Consider the following 13,199-nt stretch of genomic DNA (forward strand, 5'->3'; position numbering starts at 1 on the left):
ATATCTGTCAAGTCCATCTGATCCAGTGTATCATTCAGGGCCCTTGTTTCTTTATTGACCATGTGTCTAGATGATCTATCCATTGCTGTAAGTGGGGTATTAAAGTCCCCTGCAATTGCCACATTCTTATCAATAAGGTTGCTTATGTTTGTGATTACTTGTTTTATATATTTGGGGGCTCCCGTATTCGGCGCATAGACATTTATAATTGTTAGCTCTTCCTGATGGATAGACCCTGTAATTAGTATATAATGCCCTTCTTCATCTCTTGTTACAGCCTTTAATTTAAAGTCTAGTTTGTCTGATGTAAGTATGGCTACTCCAGCTTTCTTTTGGCTTCCAGTGGCATAATAAATAGTTCTCCATCCCCTCACTTTCAATCTTCAGGTGTCCTCAGGTCTAAAATGAGTCTCTTGTAGAGAGCAAACAGATGGGTCTTGGTTTTTTATCCATTCTGACACCCTATGTCTTTTGGTTGGCGCATTTAGTCCATTTATGTTCAGTGTTTTTATAAAAAGATATGGGTTTAGAGTCATTGTGATGTCTGTAGTTTTCATGCTTGTAGTGGTGTCTCTGGTACTTTGTCTCACAGGATTCCCCTTAGGATCTCTTGTAGGGCTGGTTTAGTGGTGACAAATTCCTTCAGTTTTTGTTTATTTGGGAAGACCTTTATCTCTCCTTATATTCTAAATGACAGACTTGCTGGATAAAGGATTTTCGGCTGCATATTTTTCTGTTCATCACATTGAAGATTTCTTGCCATTCCTTTCTGGCCTGCCAAGTTTCAGTAGAGAGATCCATCACGAGTCTTATCGGTCTCCCTTTATATGTTAGAACACGTTTATCCCTAGCTGCTTTCAGAATTTTCTCTTTATCCTTGTATTTTACCAGTTTCACTATGATATGTCGTGCAGAAGATTGATTCAAGTTACATCTGAAGGGAGTTCTCTGTGCCTCTTGGATTTCAATGCCTTTTTCCTTCCCCAGATCAGGGAAGTTCTCAGCTATGATTTCTTCAAGTACACCTTCAGCACCTTTCCCTCTCTCTTCCTCCTCTGGAATACCAATTATGCGTAGATTATTTCTCCTTAGTGCATCACTTAGTTCTCTAATTTTCCCCTCATACTCCTGGATTTTTTTACCTCTCTTTTTCTCAGCTTCTTCTTTTTCCATAATTTTACCTTCTAGTTCACCTATTCTCTCCTCTGCCTCTTCAATCCAAGCTGTGGTCATCTCCATTTTATTTTGCAGTTCATTAATAGCATTTTTTAGCTCCTCCTGTCTGTTCCTTAGTCCCTTGATCTCTGTAGCAATAGATTCTCTGCTGTCCTTTATACTGTTTTCAAGCCCAGCAATTAATTTTATGACTATTATTCTAAATTCACTTTCTGCTATATTGTTTAAATCGTTTTTGATCAGTTTGTTAGCTGTCGCTATTTCCTGGAGAATCTTTTGAGGGGAATTCTTCTTTTCATCATTTTGGATAGTCCCTGGAGTGGTACGGAACTGCAGAGCACTTCCCCTGTGCTGTCTTGAATAACTTGCATTGGTGGGCGGGGCCACAGTCAGACCTGATGTCTGCCCCCAGCCCACCACTGGGGCCACAGTCAGACTGGTGTGTGCCTTCTCTTCCCCTCTCCTAGGGGCGGGATTCACTGTGGGGTGGCATGGCCCATCTGGGCTACTTGCACACTGCCAGGCTTGTGGTGCTGGGGATCTGCCATATTAGCTGGGGTGGATCAGCAAGGTGCACAGGGGCGGGAGGGGCAGGCTCAGCTTGCTTTTCCTTTGGTGATCCACTTCAGGAGGGGCTCTGCGGTACCGGGAGGGAGTCAGACCTGCCGCCGGAGGGATGGATCCACAGAAGCACAGCGTTGGGTGTTTGCGTGGTGCAAGGAAGTTCCCTGGCAGGAACTGGTTCCCTTTGGGATTTTGGCTGGGGTATGGGTGAGGGAGATGGAACTGGCAAGTGCCTTTGTTCCCTGCCAAGCTGAGCTCTGTCGTCTGGGGCTCAACAACTCTCCCTCCCATTGTCCTCTAGCTTCCCACTCTCTGAGCAGAGCTGTTAACTTATAACCTTACAGATGTTAAGTCCCACTTGCTGTCAGAACACACTCCGTCCAGTCCCTCTGCTTTTGCAAGCCAGACTTGGGGCCTCTGCTTGGCCGGCGGGCTTCCCCTCTGCCCCGGCTCCCTCCCGCCAGTCTGTGTAGCACGCACCACCTCTCCGCCCTTCCTACCCTCTTCCATGTGCCTCTCGTCTGTGCTTGGCTCCACAGAATCTGCTCTGCTAGTCTTCTGGCAGTTTTCTGGGTTATTTAGGCAGGTGTAGGTGGAATCTAAGTGATCATCTGGACGCGGTGAGCCCAGCGTCCTCCTATGCCACCATCTTCCTATAAGAGTCCCCAGCCTTTTTGTTCTATTCAGGCCTTCAATTGATTGGATGAGGCCTACATATTAGGGAGCACAATTTACCTTACTCAGTTAAATGTTAATCTCATCCAAAAACACTCTCACAGAAACACTGAAAATAATGTCTGACCAAATATCTGGGCACCCCGTGGCTCACTCAAGTTGACACATAAAATTAACTTATCATGATATGTGTATTACAAACATATGAAACAACTTCACTAAAGTAGGATAAGTACTGACCCAAGTAACTTTCGAAATAAGTGCAAAGGCAAAAGGAAAGTGCACACAACACTACATTCTAGCTAATCAAGTTCTAACAATTCTAATTCTAATACTGCTATATATTTATACGGGATTTGAAAAATCAAGTAAATAGACCATAGATGGTGGAAGCTGGGTTTCTCCTTGTTGGAGTGGGAGGTTACAGATGAGCAAAGGAAGAAGGCTGGAATGATCCACCTGGTGATGGGTTAGAGTTGAAGACATCAGTATGATCTCATGTTTAGTTCAATATACATAAACATTGTCACATAAATATTTATAGATATATACACAAGTTAGTATACACACATATATTTCCTTGCTCTGTCATCTGAGAGGGCCTAGAAGCAATGACACTTAAATAGCAATGAGCACATCTACTACCTAGATCTTAGTTTCTAAGACCATTCTCTAATGAAATATCCAGGGCTCTTTGAAGAAATGGCTAATTCTATAATGAGGGCAGGGTATACAGAAGATGAGCCAAAAGCATCTTATAGTGCCAGAAAGTAAGAAAGTGCTCAAAACAAACAAACAAACAAAAACACAATGATGGAGATATTTCAAAGGGATAGAGGAATCTATTGAAAGAAATCCCAGTGCCAAAGTTGGAACAATATGAGCAAGAAAATAAAGTAGTATTGGATCATAACTCAAAGTGTAAAATGAATACCCATGAGTCCATATTGTATTAATAAATGATTTAATAAATGGGTGAAAATAGACAAACATCCTATACAGAAGAATCCCAAAGAACCTATGTAATTTATGTAGATACTCCATTTTCAAGGAGGTGGAGCATAACTCCCAATTCCTTAAGTGTGGCCTACACATAGTGACTTTCTTCCAAAGAGTCATGTATGGAAAGGGAAGAATAGAGTAACTTTACAGTGGAGAGACCTGACAACCACCACCTCGAAGTCAACATCATCATTAATAAGTCATGTTGATAGCATGTAGTCATGATATTATGATAAGAACGGCCTTTGCCTGTGTGGTTTTCCTGCCAAGAACACATAACTCCATCTACTCATGAGAAAAATATCAAACACCAAATGAAGAACATTCTACAAAATAACCTGCCCTAGATCTTGTCTAGGTCATCAAAAACAAAATATGAGCAACTGTCACAGCCAAGAGGAGCTTAAGGAGAATTGACAACTAAATGTACTGTGGTATTCTAGATGGGATCTTGAAACAGAAAAAGAACAATAAAGAATACTGGTTCATTAACTGCAAAAAATGCACCATACTAAGGTAAGATGTTAAAAATAGGGGAAACTGGGTGCAGGGTATATGGGAAACAGGTGTAGTAATTTTGTGATTTTTCTGTTTATCTAAAATCATCCTAAAAATGAAGCTTATGTTTTATTTTATGTTTTTTAGGACTGTATTTATTTTATTATTTTTAAAATTTATTTTCTAGTTAACATACAGTGTTATTTGGCTTCTGGAGTAGAACCCAGAGATTCATCTCTTACAAATGACACCCAGTGCTCATCCCAAAAAGTGCCTTCCTTAATGCCCATCACCCATTTAACCCAACCCCCCAACTTACCCCACCCCCAGCAACCCTCAGTTTGTTCTCTGTATTTAAGAGTCTCTTATGGTTTGCATCCCTCTCCGTTTTTATCTTATTTTTCCATCCCTTCCCCCATGATCATCTACTGAGTTTCTCAAATTCCACATATGAGTGAAACTATATGATATCTGTCATTCTCTGACTTATTTTGCTTAGCATAATACCCTCCAGTTCCATCCACTTTGTTGCAAATGGCAAGATTTAATTCTTTTTTTGTTACCAAGTAGGATTCCATTATATATATACACCACTTCTTTATCCATTCATCCATTGATGGACATTTGGGCACTTTCCATAATTTGGCTATTGTTGATAATGCTGCTATAAACATAGAGGTGCGTGTGCCCCTTCATATCAGCATTTTTATATCCTTTGGATAAATTCCTAGTAGTGGAAATGCTGGGCTATAAGGTAGTGCTATTTTTAATTTTTTTAGGAACATCCATACCATTTTCCAGAGTGGCTGCACCAGTCTGCATTCCCACCAGCAGTGCAAAAGTGTTCTCCTTTCTCCACATCCTCACCAACATCTGTTGTTGCTTGAGTTGTTAATGTTAGCCATTCTGACAGGTATGAGGTGGTATCTCATTGTGGTTTTGATTTGTATTTCCCTGATGATAAGTGATGTTAAGCATCTTTTCATATGTCTGTTTGCTACCTGGATGTCTTCTTTGGAAGAATATCTATTCATGTCTTCTGCCAATTTCTTCACTGGATTATTTGTTTTTTGAGTTTGGCAAGTTCTTTACAGATTTTGGATACTAACCCTTTTTCTGATAAGTCATTTGCAAATATCTTCTCCCACTCCTAGGTTGCCTTTTGGTTTTGTTGTTTCCTTTGCTGTGCAGAAGCTTTTTATCTTGATGGGATCCCAATAGTTCATTTTGCTTTTATTTCCCTTGCCACTAGAAACATGTCAAGTGAGAAATTGCTGTAGCAGAGGTCAAAGAGATTTCTGCCTCTTTCCTCCTATAGGATTTTGATGGTTTTCTGTCTCACATTTAGGCCTTTCATCCATTTTGAATTTATTTTTTGATATGGTGTAAGAAAGTGGTCCAGTTTCATTATTCAGCATGTTGCTGTCCAGTTCTCCCAGCACCATTTGCTAAAGAGATTGTCTTTTTTCCATTGGATACTCTTTCCTGCTTTGTTGAAGATTAGTTAGCCATATATTTGTTCGTCCATTTCTGGGTTCTCTATTCTCTTCCATTGGTCTATGTGTCTGCTTTTGTGCCAATACCATACTCTTTGATTACAGCTTTGTAATATGGGTTAAAGTCTAGGATTGTGATGCCTCCAGTTTTGGTTTTCTTTTTCAACATTACTTACTTTGGCTATTCGAGGTCTTTTTGGTTCCATACAAATTTTAGGACTGTTCTATCTCTGTGAAGAATGCTGGTGTTATTTTGATAGGGATTGCTTTGGGTAGTATCTACATTGTAACATCTGTTCTTCCAATCCTTGAGATTTCTTTGTGTCTTCTTCAATTTCTTTCATAAGAATTCTATAGTTATCAGTGTACAGATTTTTACCTCTTTGGTTAGGTTTATTCCTAGGTATTTTATGGGTTTTGGTGCAATTATAAATGGGATAAATTCCTTGATCTCTCTTTCTGTCGCTTCATCACTGGTGTAAAGAAATGCAACCAACTTCTGTACATTGATTTCATATCCTGCAACTTTGCTAAAGTCATGTATCAGCTCTACCAGTTTTTGGTGGAGTCTTTCAGGTTTTCCATGTAGAGTATCATGTCATCTGCAAAGAGTGAAATTTTGACTTCTTTCCCAATTTAGATGCCTTTTATTTCATTTTGTTGTCTGATTCCTGAGGATAGGATTCCAACACTATGTTGAACAACAGTGATGAGAGTGGACATCCCTGTCTTGTTCCTGACCTCAGGGGGAAAGCTGTCAGCTTTTCTGCATTGAGGATGATATTCGCTGTAGGCATTGCATATATTGCTTTTATATTTTTAAGGTATGTTCATTCTATCCCAGCTTTCTTGAGGGTTTTTATAAAGAAAGGATGCTGTATTTTCTCAAGTGCTTTTTCTGCATCTATTGACAGGATCATATGGTTCTTATCCTTTCTTCTGTTAATGTGATGTACCACGTTGATTGATTTGTGAATATTGAACCAGTCCTGCAGTCCAGGAATGAATCTCACTTGATCATGGTGAATAATTCTTTTAATGTACTGTTGAATTTTATTTGCTAGTATCTTTTTGAGAATTTTTGCATCCATGTTAATCAGGGATATTAGCCTATAATTCTCCTTTTTAGTGGGGTCTTTGGTTTGGAAATCAAGGTAATGATGGCTTCATAAAGTGAGTTTTGAAGCTTTCCTTCCATTTCTATTTTTTGGAACAGTTTGAGAAGAATAGGTATTAACTCTTTTGTAAATGCTTGGTAGAATTCCCCTGGGAAGCCATCTGGCCCAGGACTCTTATTTTGGGGGAGAATTTTGATAACTGATTCAATTTCTTTGCTGGTCATGTGTCTGTTCAAAGTTTCTGTTTCTTCCCATTTGAGTTTTGGTACTGTGTGAGTGTCTAGGAATTTTTCCACTTCTTCCAGATTGCCCAGTTTTTTGGCATATAATTTTTCATCATTATAAGAGATTATAATTGTTTTTATTTCTGTGGTGTTGGTTTTGATCTCTCCTCTTTCATTCATGCTTTTATCTATGTGGGTCCTCTCTCTTTTCTTTCTTTTTTTTTTAAGAAGGAATTTTTTTAAGTTTATTTTTATTTATTTTGAGACAGAGCTAGAGAGTAAGTGGGGGAGAGGCAGAAAGAAAGGGAGAGATAATCCGAAGCAGGCTCCACACTGTCAGCACAGAGACCAATGTGGGGCTCAAATTCAGGAACCACAAGATCATGACCTGGGCTGAAGTCAAGAGTTGGCCACTTAACCAATTGAGCCACCCAGGTGCCTCCCTCTCTCTTTTCTTTTTGAGAAGTCTAACTAGGGGTTTATCAATTTTGTTCATACTTCCAAAAAAAAAACCAGCTCTTGACTTTATTGATATGTTCTACTGTTTTTCTGGATTCCATATCATTTATTTCTGCTCTATATTATTTCCCTTCTTCTGCTGGCTTTGGGCTTTATTTGCTGCTCCTTTTCTAGCTCCTTTAGGTGTAAGGTTGGGTTGTGTATTTGGGACATTTCTTGCTTCTTGGGATGGGCCTGATGAATTGCAATGTATTTTCCTCTTAGAACTGCCTTTGCTGCATTCATTTTCATTTGCTTCCATGTATTTTTTATTTCTTCTTCTTTAATTTCATGCTTAACTCATTCATTCCTTAGTAGGATGTACTTTAACCTCCATGTATTTGGGGACTTTCAAAATTTTTTCTTGTGGTTGATTTCAAGTTTCATAGCATTGTGATCTGAAAATATATATGGTGTGATCTCAATCTTTTTATACCTGTTGAGGGCTGTTTTGTGACCCAACATGTTATCTATTTTGGAGAATGTTCCATGTACACTTGAGAAGAATGTGTATTCTGCTGCTTTAGGAGGAAATGTTCTGAATATATCTGTTAGTTCCATCTGGTCCAATGTGTCATTCAGAACTGTTATTTCCTTATTGATTTTCTGCCCAGATTATCTGTCCATTGTTGTAAGTGGAGTATTAAAGTCTCCTACAATTATGGTATTATTATCCCAAAGCTTGCTTATGTTTGTGACTGATTTATATATTTGGGTTCTTTCATGTTGGGGGCATAAATATTTATAATTATTAGCTCTTCTTGATGGAGAGACCCCTTAATTATGATATAATGCCCTTCTTCATCTCTTGTTACAGTCTTTGGTTTCAAATCTAGTTTGTCTGATATAAGTATGGCTACTCTGGTTTTCTTTTGATGTCCAGTAGCATCAAAGATGGTTGTCTATCTCCTCACTTTCAATCTACAGGTGTCTTCCGGTCTAAAATGAGTCTCTTGTAGGCAGCATATAGATGGATCATGTTTTTTTATCCATTTTGATACCCTATGTCTTTTGATTGGGGCATTTAGTCCATTTACATTCAGAGTGATTATTGAAAGATAAGAATTTAGTGCCATTGTGTTGTCTATAGATTTCATGCTTGTAATGATATTCTCTCATCCTTTGTAGTCTTTGCAGCTTTCCACTCACAGAGCTCCCCTTAGGATCTCTGTCAGGGCTGGTTTAGTGATCACGAACTCTCTTAGCTTTTGTTTGTCTGGGGAAGCCTTTATCTCTCCTTCTATTCTGAATGACAGCCTTGCTGGGTAAAGGATTCTTGGCTGCATATTTGTCCTGTTCAGCACATGGAATATTTCCTGCCACCCCCTTCTGGCCTGCCAACTTTCAGTGGACAGGTCTGCTACTACCCTTATGTGTCTACCCTTGTAGGCTAAGGCCCATTTGTCCCTAGCTGCTTTCAGAATTATCTCTTTATCTTTGTATTTTGCCAGTTTCACTATGATATGTTGTAGTGTTGACCTGTTTTTGTTGATTTTGAATGGAGTTCTCTGTCTCTCTTCGACTTGGATGCCTGTTTCTTTTCCCAGATTAGGGACGTTCTCAGCTATAATTTGGTCAAATATACCTTCTGCCCTTTTCTCTCCCTCTTCTTCTTCTGGGACTCCTATGATACAGATATTGTTTCATTTCACAGAATCAATTAGTTCTCTAATTGTCTCCTCATGATCTAGTAATTTCCCTCTTTTTTTCAGCTTCATTATTTTCCATAATTTTATCTTCTATTTCACCTATTCTCTTCTCTGCTTCTTCCATCCTCACTGTTACTATATTTAGTTTATTTTGTATCTCAGTTATAGCATTTTTTAAATTCATTATGACTAGTTCTTAGGTCTTTAATCTCTGCAGCAAGTGTTTCTTTGGTGTCTTGGCTTTTTTCAAGCCTAGCTATTAGTCTTATGACTGCTATTCTAAATTCTTGTTCAGATATGTTGTTTATATCTGTTTTGAGCAATTCTCTGGCTGTGATTTCTTCTTTGAACTTTCTTTTGGGGAGAATTCCTCCATTTTGTCATTTTGGCTCAATTTCTGTCTTTTGTGCGTTTTAAAATCTTGTTATGTATCCTGCATCTAAGAATACTACTATATTTAAAAGGGGTCATACACTATCCAGGGCCTGGAACTTCAGGAAGTGTTTTTGGTGTATGTTGTGCACACTCTGTTGTTGTATTTTGGCTATGTTATCCTACTGGTCAGTCCTGTGCAGAGCTTCTCCTTGCTTATAGTGGTGGAGTTTTTAGACCCTCCACCAGGTGTGCTTTGATTTTTTTATTGAAGTAACCCTGGGGAAAAAAGGAAAAGCATAGGGGGAAGCCTGATCACATAATAAGAGAAAACTGAAAGGGGAGAAAAGAAGACCAAACAGAATTAAAAAAAAAAACTATACAGCTAAATCCACAGAAAGGTAGTGGAAAATAAAGAATATGAAGAAAGAGAGAGGTTGGAAAAGAATAGAATAAAAATGCCTGATCAAACAAACAAAATTTATATATATAATAAGAATTGACCAAAAACAAATCAGAAACTATGAGTCTGATTCCAAATATAAAAAAAGAAGAGGGTAGAAAGAATAAGGAAAGAAAAGAAAAGAAAAGAAAAAAGAAAAGACAAAACAAACAAAAAAACAGTTGTCTGTTGGTACCTGGGACCCATGGCTGTGATGGTCTGGAGGAAAGGCAGGCTGTGTTGGGTCAGTCTTGCTCTAGTAGATAAGCTGTTGCCAGGCATGGAGGGGAGGAGTTTTGTGTAAGTGGGTCCAGCATCCACTTGGGGCCACTGTGCTGCTCTCTGAAGTCCCACTATGTTGTTGCTGAGAAAAATGGCGACACCCCAATCTCTCCTCCCTGGACTGGAGGAGACTACAGCGTCTCAAACCACACTGTTCAGGCAGGCCTCACAGAGCCGCAAGAGCGGTCAGTTTACCCCACTCCACAGTTCTCCCGTGCCTTCTAGGCACTCAGCTGGGATTCAAAACCCAAAGTCTTAAAGGACCCAGCTCAGTGGGGCTCCTTTCCCCTTTTCCAGAGTAGAGCCACTGTTTCCTGCTGATAAAAGGCCTTTGGCTGGCACCTGCAGGATCTTTTGTCCTTGGGGAGGCAATTAACACTTTCCTAAGCATACTTCAGGAAGGGGACTGTTCTCTCCCTGTGCACCCCTGAGATCACTACACACCATGCTATGCACTCCAGGCTAGCTCCCTACTCCCCAGAAGCATGAGCTAAGCTCCCAGCTTTGCTCAGGAGAAAGTCACATACTTCCAAACCTCTGAGTTTTAGCTCCTAAGGCTGTTTGCAAAAAAGAAACTGGCACTCTCTATATTTCTTGCTTCTCACTCAGTCCATGGTCCAGAGAGGTTTTCCTCTTGTGCTAACTCAATGCCGCCCTTTCACAACCCCTCTTTCTCTCCCTTTTGTCTCTCCACAGAAAGTGTTCCCTCTCCTCCATTCCTATGCCGTTTTATCTCTCCCAACTCACATACATGCACCTCAATCCTGACAAGCTGCCTCCCCCCACCTGTGGAGCTCCTTCTGCCACTCATCAGATCAATTTCCTGAGTGTTTCAAGTGATCTGACCTCAATACAGCTGTGTTTGGGGGACGAGGAAAATCCCGGTCCCCCTACTTTTCCACCATCTTAACTCCCTCTCCTGAAGTTTTATTTTTAAAAACTTCACTAAAGGGGCGCCTGGGTGGCGCAGTCGGTTAAGCGTCCGACTTCAGCCAGGTCACGATCTCGTGGTCCATGAGTTCGAGCCCCGCGTCAGGCTCTGGGCTGATGGCTCGGAGCCTGGAGCCTGTTTCCGATTCTGTGTCTCCCTCTCTCTCTGCCCCTCCCCCGTTCATGCTCTGTCTCTCTCTGTCCCAAAAATAAATAAAAAACGTTGAAAAAAAAATTAAAAAAAAAAACTTCACTAAAAAAACGAGAAAGATATAGTTTGACCAGAAGAGATAGGCCCAGAGCAGAGGCAGTTTCTCTGGTACCTGAGATCATCTCACTCACACAGCCTGTGGAGACCTTTAACCTAAGATACAGACCCTGAAGCCAGAACATCTGGGTGTGAATTCTGGATTTACCACTTACTATCTGGGTAACCTTGGGAAAATAAATTCTTTGTGAACCTCATCTCCAAAAAGTAGGAACAATAGCCCCTACTTTTTGTCAATGTTGTAATGAGGATTAAATGAGTTAATATGTATAATGTGCTTAAATGAGTGCTGGCACATACTAAGTTCCATATAAATAAATACATACTTTGTATACTATATATAAATACTTTGTAAACTAAAAAAAAAAAACCCATGATGACTAAAAGTTAATTTAGTAATAAGCTGTAATCATACAAGATAGGAAGATGTGAACCAGGCAGTGGTTGCCATAGATATGTCAGAACCTTGACAGCCATTGTTAGGCCATTGCCTTACCCCTCATAAGCAGGCAACTGAGCTGTATTAATCTGGCAAGAAAGCTATAAAGCTAAATACACCTTCCTATTACTCTACACATCTTATGTCTTTCATCCAAAAAGAACCAACTTGTAATCAGATAAATAATTAACCACCTCAAGGTAAGCAAAATATATCATTATCTCCATTCTACAGATAAGAGATATGAACGTTTAATTTAGGTGATTTAATCCCAGGATACATAGGAGAGATACTGGAAATGAAAGAAAGGACTGGGAACCCTTAGTCTAATTGTTTTCTTCCTCAGTTATCCTATTTATTTATCCTTCTTTAGAATGAGTCCTTGAGGAAAAACTTGTGTGATGTCAGTTTGACCTTTCTTGGTGGCACTAGCAAATACACAGAGCCTGAGATCAAGCTAGAAAGCTCTGCCAATTATCAGGAACTAGACATGAAGCTGCTACTGGCCTCATCTCAAAGGGAGATAGCTATCATGGAACCCAGGCAATCAGGCTCTGGCGTTTCAGGCTCTAGGTCTTATCAGCTTCATAAGCAAAGCAGGAGTAAGGCTGGATTTGATCATAGGCCATATATAAGGTTTCCCTTTCATTTGGCATAAGCCATAGCCATTCTCCAGGGGGTCCTTATGGGGAGGCAAGTGATTTTCCTAGGGAATAAATTGTACTCTCAGTAATACCATGAAGTGTGAGTCTCTATTTGGGAATAGCAATTCTCCAAAATAGTGAATGACTCTGCAGAACCCTGCTGAGTTACCCATTGATAAGTTGGACATGCACTGTGCTCATTAGATAGCTAAGCAAATCCCATCTGAAGTATTTGCTAACCCAAGCAGCACTTCCCCCAGCTCCAGGCTCCAATGTAATTAGTGATTATGAAAATGTAAATCAAAACCACAATTAGATACCACTTCACACCCTCTAGGATAGCTATAAACAAAAAGATAACAAGTGTTGTTGAAGATGTGGAGAAATTGGAACCCTCCCGTAGTGCTGGTGGGAGTGTAAAATACTGCAGCCACTTTGGAAAACAGTCTGGCACTGCCTCAAAAGGTTAAACATAAAGTTATCATATGATTCAGTAATTACACTCCTAGGTATATACCCAAGAGAGCTGAAAACATATGCCCATACAGAAGCTTGTACACAAATGTTTACAGCAGCATTATTCCTATGAGCCAAAAAGTAGAAGTAATATCAACTGATGAATGGATAAACAAAATGTAGTATATCCACACAATGGAATATTATTCAACCACAAAAAGGAACAAAATACTAATATATGCTACAACATGGAGAAACCTTGAAGTGATTGTCTAAATTGCCCTTTTTACTTAGGCGATGACTTCCAAATATGGATGCACTTTGAAATCACCTGGGGAGCTTATGCAGCTCTCTGGAATCTTTGAGAGTGAGGCACATGGACTGATGTTTGAAATCTATTAGACTAGGTAATCTTTAAAGTCTCTCTTTTTTTTCAGCGTATTCATTTATTTTGAGAGAGAGAGCA

The sequence above is a fragment of the Panthera uncia genome, chromosome X, assembly GCF_023721935.1.
Source record: "Panthera uncia isolate 11264 chromosome X, Puncia_PCG_1.0, whole genome shotgun sequence".
NCBI lineage: Eukaryota > Metazoa > Chordata > Mammalia > Carnivora > Felidae > Panthera > Panthera uncia.